The sequence below is a fragment of the Acipenser ruthenus genome, chromosome 45, assembly GCF_902713425.1.
Source record: "Acipenser ruthenus chromosome 45, fAciRut3.2 maternal haplotype, whole genome shotgun sequence".
Lineage (NCBI taxonomy): Eukaryota > Metazoa > Chordata > Actinopteri > Acipenseriformes > Acipenseridae > Acipenser > Acipenser ruthenus.
The window spans coordinates 2090656-2110792 of record NC_081233.1 but is presented as its reverse complement, the minus strand read 5'-3'; positions in this window follow the sequence as shown (position 1 = coordinate 2110792).

Genomic DNA, 20137 nt, shown 5'->3' with positions numbered 1-20137 from the left:
CAAAGCTCATCTTCCCTTTAAATGACACCAGTCCACACAAAGCAACAGAGCAACGGAGGGTACAATCATTGAGTAGAATATAATAAATAATACATTTGATAATCAGAGGAAAAGTACTTAAAAACGCAGCACAAAATCCCAACGATGATCGACATAAGAAATATATATTTTAAAATGCAACAAACATCAAAGGGTTAGCTGAGTGATAATCAATAGCCTGGCCCTCTTTTAATTCAACTGAAGAAAATCAAGGTAGGGTGCTGAGTGGGCAGCATCGTCTTTTAAAGTTTTACTGGAGGATTTTCTTAAAGTGAGTACATAGATAATGAAATGGAGCTTTGTGTATTATAACTAGAGGAACACACCAACAATGCTGAACAGGTAGCTGCAAAGAATTAAGGAAGAACACTCATAAAATGCAGCATGGAGGTATAAAAAGCTGCCTCTTGACTAAAATATTCAGAAAAAACGTCATGATGTTTTGTTTGGAACATATTGTTTTCGTGTAATTTAACCAGTAAACTGCAGCTGAATGTACAGTATCCACGTGAAAAGTTCCAAGTGGATTTGATATTACTAGACTGACATTTTCAAAGCTTTATTTCACAGCACACAGCTGAATATTGGTGAGCAGTACCGTTGTATTGATAATGCAAGTTGATTTTATTTTCGGGGATGGGGTGTAAGCAATTATAATAAAGCTGAAGGGGGGTGCGATGTAAAAAGTTTGAGAACCGCTGGTCTAGATCAGGAGTCAGTTTAACTCTCTCTGATTAGTCACCCATGCACACCCGTGCCCCGTGCACATCCATGCCCGTGACTCTGTGCTTCCGAGCACATCCGTGCGACCCATGCACCTCATCCATGCCAGTGCCCCTGCCCCTGTGCACATATAGTCCATTCACCCTTGCTATACCGGGATTCCATGAGTGTGGCTCATGCAGTCGCAACATGCTACTTGAGGACCCGCATGAGTTCCTCTCTGGTCGATCTGACCTTTTGCGCGATTAGTGCAAGTTTCAGAAACGCGTCCTGAAAAGCCGGTCCTGCAGGTCAGTGGGACTGGGGTCCCCCTCTAGTAGGGCATCCCAGTCTGTTCCCCCTTCTGGGACGTCAACTCGATCTCCACCCCGGCTGGAGCTCTCCAGGAGCCCCTCTCCAGTGACCAAGCGATGTCCTTGCTCGCCGACATGGAGAGTTGAGCATCAGAAACACTCCCCCCCACTGCTGCCCAACCCCCCGCACTGGCGATCCAACCAACTCCAGTTCTGGCTCCAGCCCTTGAGGCTGAAACCAGATAGGAGTATATGGAGGACGTGCTCTCCCTGCATGCATCGGAGGAGGAGGAGGAGGAGGGTTCCCTCTCCTACCAAGAAGAGACCTTTCATTCCAACAGCTCGCTGGACAAGCTGGAGCGAGAGTCTGACACCACATCAGAGCCCAGGTTCGAGGCACTGGTTGAGAGAGCGGCTCGCTGCCTCAGGGTGGAATGGCCACCTGCTAAAACGCCTGCACACAAGAGGACACTGCCCTCATTCCAGACTTCATCAAGGAAGTCCAGTTGTCATGTGAGAATCCAGCTTCGGCCCCAGTACGGCGACCGATGCGCAGGCTTTCTCGACCATGCAAGGTGCAAAAAATGGTGGTCTAGAGGTTTTCCAGCCATCATAAGGCCTTAGTTCAGGCTCCTGGCATTGGCCTGGCCAAGGACTTAAACTACCCAAACAAGCAGTGTAGGACCACTGAGACTCATCTCAAGAAGGCCTACGCTCCTTGCACACAGACAGCAAGGCTTTCGAATATCTCAAGCCTACCCTCCATTTATCAGACGTCCCTGATCGGGGAGCTCCGTGACACCATCTCGGAGTCCCAGAGACGGGAGCTGAACCAGGTGTCTGAGGCGGTCACCAGGATAGCTCAGCTCACAACAAAGAGTGAGCACGGTGCTGTGTCAACGCATGCTGGGTTTGATGGCTGCTGTCTCACAGGCCCTTCCTTTGGGCCTACTTCATCAAAGGCTTTTCCAGGCCTGGTTCAACTTGTTCGCTTCACCCACAACAAGACAAACACCATAGACTGCTGGTGTCTCAGCCTTGCTGGAGAACTCTACGTTGATGGAGGACCCCCTCCAACCTTCGCCAGGGAATAAGCATGGGTCCCATCTTCCGGAGGGAAGTGATCACCACGGACATCTCCAACCATGGTTGGGGCGCAGTCTGGAACAGGGTGGGGACCCAAGGAATGTGGGCGGTGCCGTGGGCCTCAGCCCACATCAAAGTCCTGGAACTCAGGGTGGTCGATCTCGGCCTACGGCATTTTCTTCCAGTAATTGGGAACAGGCATGTACTGGTGCGGTCAGACAGTAGTGGCATATATCACCCACCAGCTTGAGATCCCCAAGCCTGCACTGCATGATGGTTCAGCTACTGCTGTGGACACAGCGAATCAACTATGCAGTGGACTTCCTCTCCAGAGGAGGTCCCCTGGCTTCAGAGTGGCGTCTCCACCCCAGGGTTGTAGAGTGCATCTGGGACTGGTTCGGCAGGGCAGACGTAGATCTCTTCACCTCGTGAGAGTCTACACACTGCCCTCTGGTTCTCAATGAGAGATCTCGACAGTCCCTTAGGAGTAGACGCACTGGCTCACGTGTGGCTGAGCCATCTCCTGTGTGCCTTTTCACTGATACCACTACTCCCTGCCTTCCTGGAGAAGGTCAGGGTAGAGAAGGCAACAGTGCTCTTGGTAGCTCCTCGGTGGCCCAGAAGGACCTGGTTTTCGACCCTGGTGCAATTGTTGCATGGCCAACCGAGACAGATCCCCTATGGGCGGATCTCCTCACTCAGGGTCAGGGTAATCTGTGGCACCCAAACCCTCAGCTGATGCAGCTGTTAGTTTGGCCCCTGAACGGGAACGCCTGTCAGCCCTAGGGTTGTCATCGGCGGTTATAGCCACTATTCAGAGCACGAGAGCTCCTTCTACCAGGTCGCAGTACTCGTACAAGTGGCAGTTATTCCAGAACTGGTGTCTGGCCCAGAGCCAGGACCCAGTTACTTGCCCCATGGCGGTCATCTTGCAGTTTCTACACAAACTACTGGATGAGGGAAAGTCCCCTTCCACATTGAAGGTGTACTTAGCAGCCATATCTGCCTGTCACATACATATTAATGGGTTATCACCTGGGAACCATTTACTGGCATCCCAGTTTCTGAAGGGTGCAAGGAGGTTGCGTCCCCCCAGGATGCCTAGCCTTCCTTCAAGGCGCCTTGATGTGGTGTTGGAAGCCCTCACAAAAGCTCCATTTGAGCCAATCCATACCGTGGATCTGAAGCTCATGTCCCTAAAGATTGCGTTTCTGCTGGCTATTGCTTCAGCAAAATGCGTAGGCGAGTTGCATGGACTTTCAGTGCACCCTTCTTGCATTTGCTTCACGGGAGACAGGTCTAGAGTCTCCATGCAGCATTCTTGCTGAAGGTAATATCCCTGTTCCATGTGAACCAGTCAGTGGGGTTGATGGCATTCCATCCTCCCCCTTCTCTTCTCCAGAAGAGCAACGGTTGCACACACTCTGCCCGGTGCAGGCATTGAGGTGCTATATTGACCGTACAAGGGGCTCCAGAGACACAGAACAGTTGTTCGTGTGTTATGGTTCTAGGACACTGGGTCAGGCATTGTCTAAACAACACTTGTCCCACTGGACAGTGGACGCTATCCCCTTGGCTTATGAGTCTGCTGGCCTTCCCCATCCGGGGCAGCTGAAGGTACACTCTACCAGAGGTATGGCGACATCCTGGGCTCTCTTTCGAGGTAAGCCCTTACTGAGATCTGTGCTGCGGCTAGCTGGGCTACGCCGCACACATTCATGAGGTTCTACAGGGTAAATGTACTGGGATCCACTGCTCCATCAATGGGAGCCTCGGTCTTAGGTTCCATTGCACCAGCGGACTTAAATACTTTGTGTCAGTTCCCTGGATGAGGACTATTGTACTCAGTCGAGTACACTCTAGTGTGTCAGTGCGATTCGCACTGCACACGGGTCACGTCCTGGCTATCGTCCAAGTGCGTGCATATAATTATGCAGCAGTGTGTGATGTACTTACAGTACAATTTTATTTTGTTCAACGTAATCAGAATTGCGTTTCACATTTCCCGGGCAGTGGCCTGACGGTAATGCTTCTTGCATCGTACCAAGCTTCAATAACAATAGCCAAGGACCCCCGTTGGGTGACCTTTATGTAATTCAGCATTTTTCTACGCTGTTAGAATTGTCCTCTGTACGTTCACATGATATCCTAAGACTCCCTGTTCTAGGAACAGTGATAAGACATACGTCATTTCGAACCTAGATGCTGAGGCACTGTTCCATGTATAACATTTACATGCGCTCTGCCTGGTTATTCAGCAACCGAGGGGCGGGGTGCTGACATCCTAGCAGCAGCTTTTACATATAAGTTCAGCAGAATTCAATCACCTGACGGTGATACTCATTAGTTGATGGCTATTTTCTCTTTCAGAGAACCGGGGTTGCATCCGCAACCTTAAGTTTCAATGGGGAATTACTCGGGTTAAAACAGACTCGTTTATAGCGTATACTCATTTTAAAACATATAATATTCATATTTCTTTGCAACAACCTAACTTCTTTTTTAGCTTTAAGCTATGTTCGTTGCTGTTAACATGCAGTCCGAATTAAAAACTATTTGCAGAATTCTGCATCTCTGCCAGTTGCCAGACATGGTGAGTGAAATGAGGGCAGAACAGGTTCATATATGCTGCTCATACGATTTTAATGTATTGATTTAGGCAAAATAGATTGTATTTATATAAGCCCCAGACCGATTATGGGTGAAATTAAAAGCAGTGTGGCTGGCAACAGCATGCATCGTATCAAAATCCATCAGCAAATCTGATTTTTCATTACAATTATTGCAATTTGAGGTGACACGTGAATTCTTTCTCCTGAGACTGTTCTCTGCTCATGTAAACAGCATTTTGGTGACTTTCACGCTAAAAAGCAAGAGAATCAAGAGGTCTTGACCCCCTCCCACTTTCCTTCATTTTCATAGCGTTTGGGGAAAAGTAGGCATTCCCAGGAAAATGAAAGACTTTACATGTAAACGCAACAAAGTACCAGGTCCACATAATCTTGAGAAAGTTAACACTTTACAATATAAACCCAAGTGTATTTCAATGTACATGAAAACCCTCAATTGTCTGTAATAAAAAGAAAACAGAACTTTATGTTACTTGAACAGTATAATGAATTTTATGTAACAATTGTCAACTTTTCCATACACAAACAACTCACTTATGAAGTGTCACTGATGTCCTCCAGTGTAATTTTATAACCACAGCATTAGCTGTACTTGTTAAGTTTTTTGTCACACTACACCCTCCCTTAGAGGAACACGACCTTGCGTTCACTTATCCCTAAACATTCAGGATATAATATTTTTGCCAAACTGACCTTCTAATAACCCTCTGAGGTACATCAGATAGTGGTTGATTTTGAGAATTCTCCACATTAAGTGGTTCAGCCGAATCCACTTGGGCAGTTCCAGTGTCAAAAGTATCAGGAGGGACCATTTTGGGTTGTACTTCCACTTCACGGACACCTTAATTAACATTATTAATGTTTTCTGAGCATTCCTGACCATCAGTCTCAACAGCACTCTCACTAGGGGCAATTTCTGAGTCATGCACAGCGGGCTGGGTGTTAACATTATTATGTGGCTGACAAATTGCATTAGTTTCAGGATGCTTCCCCACAAATGGAAATGTTGGCCACAAGCCATGCCTAACACTGCTCCTGGGAGAGCATGACTGAGGGTAGCTTAACTCAGAAGTTTGTTTTTCCCTATTTACCTACTGATGAATCAGTGGTTTCAGAAATGCTTTTAACCTCCTGTTCTGTTTCCAGGGAGACCACATCAGGTACTCAGCAACATAGGGTTTAAACAATTGTAGTGCACAATTACACAATACCCCCCATTACACTGCTCCACTTCATACAAGATATCAGAAAGCTTTTTGACAATTTTGAAAGGACTCTTGGTGATTGACCCTTTTTTCCCCAAAGTCACATCCAAACCATCTCTTGCTCTGCGTATCTCTGAGGGGTTACTTTTAAATCATAGCAGTGTTTCTGTCTCCCAGAAGCTTTAGCATGATGCTCTTTTAGAGTTTCTCCCATAGTTCTCAGATACCCCTCCACCTGTTGTACATACTCAATAACACTCTGACTTTCTTGACACACTGGCGTTCCCATAACTACACCAACTGGAGAAGTAATTTCATGCCCAAACATTACTCTCTATGATGTAAACCCAGTGGAAGACTTCACACTACTCCTATAGTCCACCATGACATATGGGAGCAGCTTTTGACAATTATTCTGATTTGCCTGTAAAAACTTGGACAACATGCCAACTACTGTCCTATTTAGCCTTTTGACCAATCCATCAGTTGGTGGATGGTAAGCAGTGGTCCTTGTTTTATTCATTTGCAATAAAGAACATAGCTCTTTGAACAAGACGGACTCAAAATTACAGCCCTGATCAGTGTGAATACTGCAAGGCACTCCAAACCTACAGATAAACTCTTCTACCAAGACCTTTGCTACTGTGACAGCCTCTTGTTTAGGTAAGGGATAAGCCTCTGCCCAGAGTGTGAAATAATCAGCTAACACCATTATATACTTGTTTTTCTTGGGTGTAACAGGTAACGGACCTTGACACCACATCTGCATTTCTATGCAACTTTCCAGGCCTGTGCGCTATTTCATACTCAAAGTGGCCTAACTGTTCTAGCTAGCTGTCCCTCAGGGTGCTTAAAGTTGTTTAGCCAGTGAAGTGAGCTGTGATCAGTTCTCAGCAGAAATTTCCTACCAAGCAAATAATGCCGGAAATGCTTGAGGAACACAACAACTGCAAGCAACTCTTTCCTTGTAGTGGAGTCATTTTTCTCTGTCTTGCATAGAGTATGACTGGCATAGGTTACTACTCCTTCACCCCCTTCATGCAACTGTAAAAGGACTGGTCCGATACCAGAATCACAAACATCAGTATCGAACACAAAAGCTTTGCTAGGGTCAGGGTATGCTAGCACAGGCCAAGTTGAAGCCTAGACTTCAGCTCATCAAAGGCATCTTGACAAGCATTGTTTCATTCAAATTTAGCCCCTTTATTTGTCAGTCTATACAACGGCTCTGTGTGACAAAGACAGCCGGAGTGGGTGGCGTCAGACCAGAAACAGGAAGTAATACACAGAGACTTGGGGTTTTGGTGAAGCTGAGCGCGTGATCGCGCTCAGTATTTAATGATTAACAGACAGAACAGAAAATAAAAGGTTTGAAACAAAAACACAGGACATGGCACTTGAGCCAAAATAAACAGACAAACAAAAGACGAACACACACTAACAAACGGTGCACAGAGAGACAAACAAACACGGTGAGTACAAACACTTATAGATGATTTCACTAACGTTTCTCCTTCACTTTCTCACCCGTTCTCCACTCTCGAACACCCAACCCCGAGTGAGTCAAACGTGCATCTATATATACTGTTGTGCTGGGATTCAATTACTAATTAATTATTCACTTGAATCCCAGCACGTGAATTAATTCTGTGCAACCCCGTGCTCACATACTATACTTTAAATGCACGTGAAGTGAGAAGTGCAATCCCGTGCCTAAATACAATTATAAATTTTAAATACTCGTGCTGCACACACCCATTTATATCCCATGTACCAATGACTATACACCAACATTAACACACACACGCAATATACAACACATAACACACAAAATACACACAGGGGCGGGCACTTCGTCACACTCTGCCACTGAAGCAAAATTTGGAATAAACCTCCTATAATATACACACACCTTCAGTCGAAATGACATGTCCCAAATGATTCATCAGAGACCTGAATAAATGGCATTTAGGTGGCTTTGCTTTGAGCCCAGCCTTCAGTAATCTAACAAATACCTCATCAAGGTGATTCAATGCTTCTTGAACGTTTTCAACAACAATATCGACCACCTAAAACCAAGCTTTGGTCCATGGGAAACAGAGCCTTCTGCAGTGCTGCTCCACATCTCTGGAATGCACTACCCAGCTCTATAAGAGACACAGAGTCTATTGAGATTTTTAAAACCTGCCTCAAAACACATTTTTTAAACTAGCCTTCAAGGATCTGTGTTAATGCTGTCCCTTATTCTGTTGAATGTATTTTTATTACTGTATTTTACACTGCCCTTTTGTCTTGTATTTTGTCTTGCCTCAATTTTGTTTGGAAAAGTGCTCTATAAATACAGTTTTTATTGTTATTTTTATTATGCATCTCAACCTGCCAGTAGCCACTAGCTAAATCTAGGGCCTGATGCATGAAACAGCAGTAACCTGTTTTGAGTGCAGTAAGCCTGTTTACTATGTGCTACATCCCCTTCATATTCATCAACATGATAACCGCAAGCGGTAAAAAAAATTAACATGCATGAAAATACCATTGAAATGTATGCAAATGATGGCTACAGCAATCACATTGCAGGTATTGATATTCACAATGTATTCAGTAAAGGGTCACATTATTATTATTAGTTATTTCTTAGCAGACGCCCTTATCCAGGGCGACTTACAATTGTTACAAGAGATCACATTATACATTATTTCACATCACCAGGCACCTCACTGCATATTACAGGTTTTCTCAATTTATTAAATCAATGTTAATGAAACTGGTCAAAGACATAAATGCCAAAACCTACACAATCAAACCTGCATTGTTTTTTGCATAACTATAAGTCATTTATGGTTGCACAAAATGCAAATCTTAAACATGTTTTTGCAAAACACAAGTGTTTAATATACAAGTCTCAGCATTTGACACAAAATTCAATTGAATGAGTCTTGTTAATCAAAATCAAACTGTTTGTTTGCAACAGAAAGCAATTATTTCCAATTGCATTCCTCTATACCTCACCTGTGCAAATGCATATTGCTCAATTGCTTAATCACCCATCAGACCTTTATCATGAATAACAGAGACCAAAGGTGAATTTACAGTTGTTTGTGAGAAATGGAGCAGGTCAGAGAGGGAGGATGTGAAACACAGTTCCATATTCCATATATATTTATTTCTATTCACTGTGTTCTTTGGTACAATTGTGTCTTTATGAGTGCTATGATTTACTGTTAGCGAGTACCTCTAAAAAATGGAAGAAATTAATAAACTACTTTTTTGTTGTAAAAACAATTTTCATTGGAAATGTATGTATCTCTTACTGTAAAGGTAACATGTTTGATTTTACACAAGTTGATTATCAAAAAGGATGACAAAGGCTGAGAGAGTTTGCACTAAGGGTTAAACACTGTATTGATGTTTTGCATTTAGTATTTACTGTACCATTGTGAAATGGCTGATAATGTGAGCTTTTCATTAGATGACAAGTTGTATTGTTTTGATGTACATATTTCATTTTGTGACATATATTTGATTTTGAGAGCATTAGAGCAATTTGCAAATTAAATGTCTCATTTTTCAAACTATGTTTCAGTTTTGAGTGTTGTATTAACTGTTTTGAAAAGAAGCACAATGTTTCAAGAAATGTATGTAAGCGATTGGTAAAAACTGTAATAGCAACAATAATTAAAAGCAGGTGCATGTCTACGAAATCACAGCATAAATAGGGCAGACTGGTAGTGAAGTTTGTGGGAAAGATGGAGGCGTCACTGTGCCTGAGAACAAGGAGACGAGCGCACATGAGAGAAGAAGAGATGCAGAGGAGAGGGAGAAGGGTCGAAGAGAGAATATTTCAGACCAGGCAGACTTTAGTCCAGAGAAGTTGCTAGTACCTGGAAACACTTGGGGTATGGCCCTGCCCAAGCTCTGATCCCCACAAGCGCCCGACCGCCACAGGAGTCGCTGGTGCGCAGTGAGACAAGGATTACCCTGCCGACTTAAAACCTTCCCCAACGGGGCAGTGCTTGGCCAAATTGTGCATTTCCCCATGGGAACTCCCGGCCATAGTCAGCGATGGCATAGCCTGAATTCAAACCAGGGATCTCCAGGCTATAGGGCGCACCCCGCACACACGACCGGATTTTGACATGTCACCATGGTTCCCAAACCAACATTCAGTTGTTGTTCCTGGATCAACTACTCCTTTAACCAATGGTAAACAATTTAACAAGTACACTGTGCTGTGACATTTTGGCCCCTCCCTCACTGCAGTGCACCAGCGGGAGATTCAAGTACAGGCAGATTTGGCAGTTGGCAGTTTTTCAATGTGCAACACTGTAATTATTATATACCTGTCCTTAATGGTATTTAGATGCCTCTGAATCTAATTGCTCTCTTTTCCTTTCCTTGCCAAAATGGAACTGTAAAAACAAAGATGAAGCCAATTTAAATTCAGATAGAATTCACCAACAGTGGAGATGCATGTTGTTCAAAACTGGTGAACATTTTCAGAATATTCAGTGACCAGGTACTGTAGTGCCATGATCAGAAAACAGTGCAATTTTCACATACAATATGCAGATTACAGTTGATGGGGTCTGTCAAGTGATCTAGACATGTCTTATATTATTTATTGATACCCTTGAAGCAAAATATTAACCACATTAGCATGGGATAATGTCACGAGTGGGGTTACCTGAGATAACCTTGACGATAATACCTAAGTAGCCGACAACTATGCCACCTTGTTTTTGGTAAGGCAAGGACCTTGGCAACTGAATAGTATTTATGCTCCCCCATTCAGGTTCTTTGATTCTCAGGTTCCCACACACACACACACACACACAATGGATCTGTATCGGGTAAAACCATTTTTTTTATTCTTGACAGGGTAGTAAAAACACACGATACAAAAAAAATACTAAAACTAAAGTTTAAAAAGACCACACCAGGGAATGCCAAAAAAACAAAAAGCAAAAAATCCACAGCACACTCGAGGCAATCCCCTCCTGTTGAAAATAAAAACAAGGTCCACATAAAACAAAACAATCAGTCATAACACAGAGACGAGACAAACCAAAAAAAGTAAATGGTCCGGGGGTAAATCCCACGCTCCCGGGGTCTCCCCCTCCGACTCGCTCAGTCCGTGATTGGACTCCTCGTCGCTGATCGGACAGCCTCTCCCAGCTGATCGACCACCACCCTGAAGAACTGCGATCAGAAAGCAGGGTAAAGAAAAAAGGGGCCATCAGGGACTGTACCACAGGTAAGTAAACTACACCCCGTCCTCTGAAGTTCTGGTCACTTCCCTTCAGCCAGTCTTTCACTTCACGTTTCTCTCTTTCCACGCTCCCTGGCACTCGTCACAACCCCCCGTCCACCGTTGTCTCTGTTGGACCTGGGAAAGAGGAGTGAAGCAGGGGAAGCACCAGGAACTGAATCACAGGTAAGTAAACCACAACCTCCACCCAGAAGCTCTGGTCACTTCCCTTCTGCCAGTCTTTCACGTCGCATTTCTCTCCTCTCTCCCATGTTCCTACTACGCCCTCGGACCTCACCTGATCCTCTGTCCACTGCCACCGAGCTGACCTGGAACCTGGACTGAAAACTTGGGGGTAGGGTAAGTGACATACCGTATGCTTCGAATGCACCCAAGAGGGTTGTACGGTGTCAACCAGTGTAGGTAAGTATTTTTAATTTCCTTTTTTCAATATAAAAATAGACTAAAAAATTGTCCAGTCTGTATAAACAATAACACAAGTAATCCTTTCTTCTTATTTCTTTCAGAGTGGATAGAACTCAAAATACAATCCCTCTCCTAGATCAGTGGGGAGAAAAGCCCAGGTGTCCGGAAGCTGGAACACCAACCAATAACCCTTGTCTTGTTCCACAAAACAGTCAGGTAGCAAATGACAAAGAACAAAAGAAAACAACAAATAAAAATAAAGTGTCCCAATTAATTAAAAAATAAAGTGACAAAGAAAATGTGAATCCCTTTTTATAGCTATGTTGGTTATCTCATATAATAACAGCCACAAATACAACCTTCCATCCTATACTGTCCTGCACAAAACAAATAATAAGAATAATTTTTCCAAACCCGTTGGATCCAATGGTTGAAAGTCTGGCCAGTTCCCTCTGCAGTGTTCCACCAAAAAAGAAAAGCAGTTCAGCAAACAGTCAAAATTCCAAATGATTCTTCCAAGGCTGCGAGCTTCTGCCTGCACACACTCCTGCTTTCCTGTCTCCTTGCTCTCAAATCCCTGCCTTTATATAGTCCTGCCTGGATCGCCATTGGCTGAGATGCTAACCAGGCGGGGCTTCCTGTTGCTAGGCAGAACAGTGCCTGGTCACAAAGTCAGCCAGCACACCACAAAGAAAAGCAACATGCCTTTAAATTACATCTTGAATTGCTTTAATCAGAAAACACTGCAGCTTAAAGTCTAACAGCTGTGTGTCTTTTTCTGATAACGAGCTGAAACTTGGAGCAGCTGATTCAAATTCACCGCCGTTCTGAGACACGGGGGGGGGGGGGGGGGGCGGAGCCAGCATCACAACTCAGTTCTAAACAAACAAAAGGCAGCCAGTTTTCACAGTGACAGCATGTGGAGCGACAGCGTGGGAGAAGTATGAGTGGACGAGTACTTCACAATTAGAAGCAGTTTGAAAGCAGGTTGACAGCTGCAGAAGTTAAACTAAACTTTAAAAAAAAACAAACATGGTCTTCAAGCCAGTAATCTGTGACAACTGCATGATGTGGGAAATCCGAGAAAACCCAACAGAGCTCAACCAAGTGTGTGTGAAGTGCCGCACGATCCAGGACTTGCTTCAACGAGTAAGCCTGCTAGAAATGGAGCTGCAGGAAATGAGACAGCAACAGGAGCTTGAGGAGCTGACACACCCACAATTCATGGAAGTCTGCACCCCTAGCAGACTGAAAGCCAACAGGGAGATGGAAGAGAGTCGAAACATCTGGGTTCAGATCGGCAGAAGCAGGGAAAAAAAGAAACTTCGTCAAACACAACCACCAGAAATCAAAACATCAAACAAATTTGAGCCACTTCAACATTTAGATGACCAAAACCAACATCAAGAGAACGAAAGGAACAACATCCAGAACCCTACAAACAGTGCTGGCCAGGCAGCAAAAAGGAGGGAGGTCATGATTGTTGGGGACTCCATATTGAGAAACGCAGGAAGTTCAGTTCGCAGTTTGGACCCCCTTACTACAACAGTGTGCTGCCTTCCAGGAGCCTCACTCAAGCACATCACTGAGAACATGGACAGGCTCCTAGAACGAACAGGAGATGACCCGGTAGTAGTCATCCACATCGGTACAAACAACATTGGAAGAGACAGGCCAAGATCCCTGCAAAACAAATTCAGAGAGCTAAGAAGGAAATTAAAAGACAAGACCAACACTGTGGTATTTTCTGGGATACTGCCAGTGTAACGAGTATTAATATTAATTTGTATGTATTTCACCCAAATCCTTCCATTTGTTTTTATTTTACATATTCGTGGAGAGTATCGATTGCTCTGTGGTGTATTGCTCTGGCTTGCGGGACAATCCAGTCAGCAGCGTGCGGTTTTTACTCCTCAGTCTGTCTTTGGCTCTACTGAGGAGAGGTATGTGTTTGCGTATGCGCCAATGTACATATAATATAAACGTTTAGAACAAGTGAAACTTTATGTAAATATGTTAGAATGTATTCCAGCATTGTTGTGTTGCTAACGAATTGATTGTGATGAAATAGTAATTTGTTAAGAGTTTTTTTAGAGTGTTGCAATGTTAGGCTAGCTAGATTCAGTACCTGCTAGCAGGGTGTCTGTAGCTTCCCACGTGTAAGCACTCGCTCACTTTACTTTTCCTCATGTCAGGTGTGCACTGCGTGCAACATAGAGAAGCTCATCACCATTCATTCCATTGTATTCACTGCATTTATTTCATCTAATTCAGGTATGTTAATCTACAGTTGTACTGTTTGTTTATTGCATTTATGTGGCTGAGTTGCCATTGTTTACAATATAGCCGGTGGTCTTTTAATGTAATGTGTTTGACACAAAAATGTATTTATTTTTATAATCTAGAGCTTTCATCTGAACGATTTATTTTATTTATAAATATATTTTTATTTCTTATTGATTTATTAGGGGCAATTCCTTTTGTCATAGTTTCCTTTTAAAATGTTAAATCTTTGCAGCAGGAATATATATTTTTCTATACACTGTAAGAATGTTATTAGTTTTAAGTAATGGTCAATGAAGTAGCTGTATTATTGTATTATCAATTGAATCCAGCTCAGTCTGTCTTTGGCTCTACTGAGGAGAGGTGTGCACTGCGTGCAACATAGAGAAGCTCATCACCATTCATTCCATTGTATTCACTGCATTTATTTCATCTAATTCAGAATAAAAGACCAGAAACCGACAGCCAGTGTCCAGAGTCCTGTTCATTATCCATACACCAGAACACAACGCAGAATCGTAGTCCGACGGGCTACAAGCGCTCTGGTCTAGTAGACGTAACTGGCACGCAGTGTGCGGAGAGGCAGCTCAGCGCGCTGCGATAAACAGCAAGCAGCGCCTTCTGAGGAACATGCGAGCAGGCACTTCAAAAAAATAAAAAGCTTACATTTTCATTGTGTTGATGCACAAGTATTGATGTGTTATGAAAGAAAGGAAGGAGAAAAAGATCTGTAGATATTCAACAATACATTTGAGCAAATAATATACTAAAGGTGCAACAATTATTCAATGCACTGATTATTGATTGTATGACCTTAAATGTACTGAGCCTTTAAAAGATTAAATAGTGCCCATGTTAAATCTGTACCTACTGTGTTTCAAAGTAGTGTTTGGATTATTTATGGAAATATTATATACAGTTGTGCCTATATATTTTTAAAAGCTGAATTTAGTAAAGTAGTTTAATGAGTTAGGATTTGTGAACATGAACGGAATTCAAATACGGTAACAAACAGCCACAGTTCAGATTAATGTGATTTGTGTTAAAACAGTTTTTTTTTCTATTATTATTATTATTATTATTATTATTATTATTATTATTACCGTATCTGTGTTAAAGGAACATCTAATGCAGCTGCAGGTTTATTCTTTTCAGTTACAAACTCATGTCCTTTTTTTTTTTTTTAAAGAAAGTGTTTTAATTTTAATGTGTAATTTCCTGTTTCATAAGTTTGAATATTTTAGTTTACGGTATATCATGTGCATGTGTTACACCTTTTAGTCCTGAAAAACTTAACTGCAACTTCAAATACTGTCTTACCTTTTCTATATTGATATAGTCTTCCATGTTGTTGTTTTTTAAGAGTGCATGTTTTTAGTTTTCGATAATGAACAGAAAGGTGTTTCTCTCCAGTTCTGCTCTCAGACGAAGGGCTCGTGCAAATGTAGACAGACTGCTCAGAAGAGTGACTGAAGAAAATGAAATGCAGGTGAATGATATCAGTGACACTCTGCCACCTGTTATGAATGCAACGAAGGGCTCGTGGAATTCCCGTTGGATTGCTCTCGCAGTTTCCCTTTGATTATATGCATTTAGTGTGTTTGGGGGTTGTTTGGTGCTTGAGAAATATTTGGACAAAAGGACCACTCAAGTGCCGTCTGCCTGCCTTGTTGAAAGACTGTCCACTAGTTTGACAGATATGCATGCCTACATACCAGCAGAATTTGCAAGGAAACCTCGCCACGTGAAGCTGATCACTGGAAGGCTACGGAATTTCAACAGTTTCTTTCAGTATACAATGTTTATGAGCATTGTATATTAAAAGATCTTGCCCATAGATTTCGCCAGAGTGCTTAACAAACATTTCTAGTAATGTTTGGGCATAGTCACAGTAGGTGGAAGAAAATCTTGGACCGATCAAAATAGCAATACCATCCTACAAAAATACATTTATTTCACCCATGACTAATGTGTAAGAGATTCTGGCAAAATTTTTCATATATGATATATTTTTTCAATAACATTGAAAATTGTAAAACATTTTAAAATTAAAAACTTTTACAATTTTAAAAATTTTAACAAATTTTATAAAATAAAATTCCGAGCAACAATTGTCCATCTTACCTTCCAGAGTTTTTTTGCAGTGCTCGCAGGTGGAATGAGGTGCCCAGGGTTTGTCTTGATCCCCGACAGGCATCCTGAAATATGCCTTGTGGGCCTCACACATCTTAGCAGATGCTTCCACGGAGTACTTTTCCGCTCTTGTCTTGATAAATTGGCCGCAGACATAGCAAAATGCGTCTGCCAGATGCCATCTCAGAAAAATGCAGATATGTATCCACTTAGGCAGCTGGAACTAAACTGAACTGGTGGGCTTAAGGCCCCTGTATTTATACTACTATTTATATTACTGGAAAGTTCTACAAAGTTCTAGAAGTTACTCCAAGTTTACTCAGCACTGAATCTATCTGGAATGTTCTGGAAAATAGGTAAATTTCAAAATATCACTGTCCTGGTCACAAAAGCAAAGTTTGTGGGGAATAATAGCCATTTTCTATACTTTTGAGGCATAAGCAATTAGGAAATAACACTTACTACCCTTGTTCACGTAATTTGTCTTACAAAGAGCTTCGTACCAAAACTAGTTAAATGTCAATTCCAACACATTTCCAGATATTGCTATATATTTACTCCTGGAGGGGTAGCCTTATTATCACGGTGTAAAAATCTTTACAAAACACTGTGATATTTCTTGTAACTTGTTTGTTTTATTGTTCCTACTAACATAGTGCAGCAGTGTGGAGTAGTGGTTAGGGCGCTGGACTCTTGACTGGAGGGTCGTGGGTTCAATCCCAGGTGGGGGACACTGCTGCTGTACCCTTGAGCAAGGTACTTTACCTAGATTGCTCCAGTAAAAACCCAACTGTATAAATGGGGAATTGTATGTAAAAATAATATGATATCTTGTAACAATTGTAAGTCGCCCTGGATAAGGGCGTCTGCTAAGAAATAAATAATAATAGGAATTAATAGTATCTAAAATAAAAAAAAAACACCAATTTACCAAAAACAGTTCAAATAGATATAGAGCATTTTGGAACGAAGCTCTTCAAATGTTCTTGCTTGATGTTTTAAATTGTTTGTTCTAACAGATATTTATGAAAAAAAGATTATTATTTGTTTATTTAGCAGATGCTTTATCCAAGGCGACTTACAGAGACTAGGGTGTGTGAACTATGCATCAGCTGCAGAGTCGCTTACAACTACGTCTCACCCGAAAGACGGAGCACAAGGAGGTTAAGTGACTTGCTCAGGGTCACACAGTGAGTCAGTGGCTGAGCTGGGATTTGAACCGGGGACCTTCTGATTACAAGCCCTTTTCTTTAACCACTGGACCACACAGCCTCCTCAAACATGACCTCTCACTCTCACAAACATGACCACTCACTCTCACAAACACTGACCTCTCACAAACATGACCTCTCACTCTCACAAACACTCACCTCTCACAAACATGACCTCTCACTCTCACAAACATGACCTCTCACTCTCACAAACACTCACCTCTCACTCTCACAAACATGACCTCTCACTCTCACAAACACTGACCTCTCACAACCATTACCTCTCACAACACTCACCTCTCACTACAAGCATTGTAGTTGATCTCGTTGTAGCGCCAGTGAAACAATCATCCATCCATCATCATAACCGCTTAATACTTAGAGGGTGGCGGTGATCCGGAGCCTAACCCAGCATACACAGGGTGCAAGGCGAGACGACACCCTGGACAGGACGCCACTCTATCGCAGGGCACCACAAACACACACACACACTCACAGAGGGCAATTTAGAGTTACCAATCAACCTGAACAGCATGTCTTTGGACTGTGGGAGGAAACCGGAGTACCCAGAACATGCAAACGCCACACAGACAGACCGCCTAGGCCAGATTCGAACCTAGGATCCTGGAGCTGTGAGGCAGCAGCGCTAACCACCCACTGTATGATTTTATAGACTTTAATGAAGTCCCATTATTCCCTTGAATTGCTACTCCCGTAGTTGTTTGCTCTTGAATATATTCAATATGGTAGAACACAAAACCAAAGGAATGTAAAGTTTTAGTTTTTCTGGGGGAAGCATAATAATTCAAGGAATTTGAAAACAGCACAATATAAAACAGAATACTTGTCAGTCAAGAGAAACACAGTTAGTTTGATGTTAACATGACTTGAAAGGCTACTATAAACCCAAATGAGAAAAATGAAAATACAATTTGATAATTATGCGTTAAGGGCGGCACGGTGGCGTGGTTGTTATTGCTGCTGCCTCACAGCTCCATGGTCCTGGATTCAATACCGGCCTTGTTTTTTGTTCTCCCCAGTGTGTTCACATTGTGGGTTTTCTCCGGGTACTCCGGTTTCCTCCCACAGTCCAAAGACCTGCTGTTCAGGTTGATTAGTCACTCTAAATTGCCCTCTGTGTGAGTTTGTTTGCGTGTGTGCGTGTGTGTGAGTTTGTTTGTTTGTGTGTGGTGCCCTGCGATGGACTGGCTTGTGGTCCAGGGTGCAGTCCTGCCTTGCATTGCCCTGTGTCTGCCGGGTTAGGCTCCGGATCACTGTGATCCTCTAAAGGAATAAGCAGTTATGATAATGGATGGATGGATTTATAAAAAGGGTGGGGATTGAAAATAGAATTGGAATTAAAAAAAGCAATAGACCTCAATTCTGATATTTACCATCATTTAAAATAAAAACAACACATTTTGTTATAAAATTGTTTAAACAAATATTTGTGAAAAAATATGCACATTTACAGTAAAGAAACCAAGTTCTTCTTTTGCCTTCTTTGAAAATGAGGAGAGGGTTGGAGAGTAACACTCTTTTATAGATTTGTTTGAAGTATTTTAAAGAACTACCCTTTATAACTTTCCTAGCAGGAAGTACATAGACTACAATTAAAATACATTTAAAACAACATTTTTCAAGTTCCAAGTACCAATTTAAAAATAATAATATCCCCTGAATTCCCCCTTGCGCTCGGGTTAGGCTCCGGCTCACTGACCCTGTAAAGGATTGAGCGGTTAATGATATTGGATGGATGGAATATCCCCTGAAACAAACAATATATTGGATTTAAAGGATGGGAAAAATCTAACAATCCCTGTTTATTAGGGATAAATCCTTTGGTTTCCATCTTTTTGCATACATTCCATTAGGCCATTTGTACTGCTGGAGTTTTAGTGTGTTTAGAGAGAAGCCTGGGTTCTTGTAAATGTTTCAACCATTTCCTGTGCCAGTGTCATAATAAAACCCCATTCTTAAAGATTAGGACTTGAATAAAAGTTGGTTGAATTGTCCTAAAAAGACTTTACAAGGAGAGATTACTGTGGAGTAATTTTTATGGCTTAAAACCTTTTTTTGATTAAATATATGTTCAACAATAAGTTCCAAGCTGTTATGAGTTTCTTAGTTAGCTAATTGATTGTGAAGCCCAAGATTGTGATAGAGAGTGGGGTCCCTCTTCTCCAGTTTGGAGAGCAGTCTCTCGCTTGCTTCACTCCCCTTCCTCCTCACCATGTCGATCAGACAGCGGGTCTTGTCTCTGGTACGGTTCTCCCCCTGCCTCACAGCCTCCATCTCGCTATCGTTCAACACTCTGATCTGCAGCATGTCATCCAGCAGGTCCTGGATTATTGTTCAACACTCTGATCTGCAGCATGTCATCCAGCAGGTCCTGGATTATTGTTCAACACTCTGATCTGCAGCATGTCATCCAGCAGGTCCTGGATTATTGTTCAACACTCTGATCTGCAGCATGTCATCCAGCAGGTCCTGAATTATTGTTCAACACTCTGATCTGCAGCATGTCATCCAGCAGGTCCTGGATTATTGTTCAACACTCTGATCTGCAGCATGTCATCCAGCAGGTCCTGGATTATTGTTCAACACTCTGATCTGCAGCATGTCATCCAGCAGGTCCTGGATTATTGTTCAACACTCTGATCTGCAGCATGTCATCCAGCAGGTCCTGGATTATTGCAACACTCTGATCTGCAGCATGTCATCCAGCAGGTCCTGGATTATTGTTCAACACTCTGATCTGCAGCATGTCATCCAGCAGGTCCTGGATTATTGCAACACTCTGATCTGCAGCATGTCATCCAGCTGGTCCTGGATTATTGTTCAACACTCTGATCTGCAG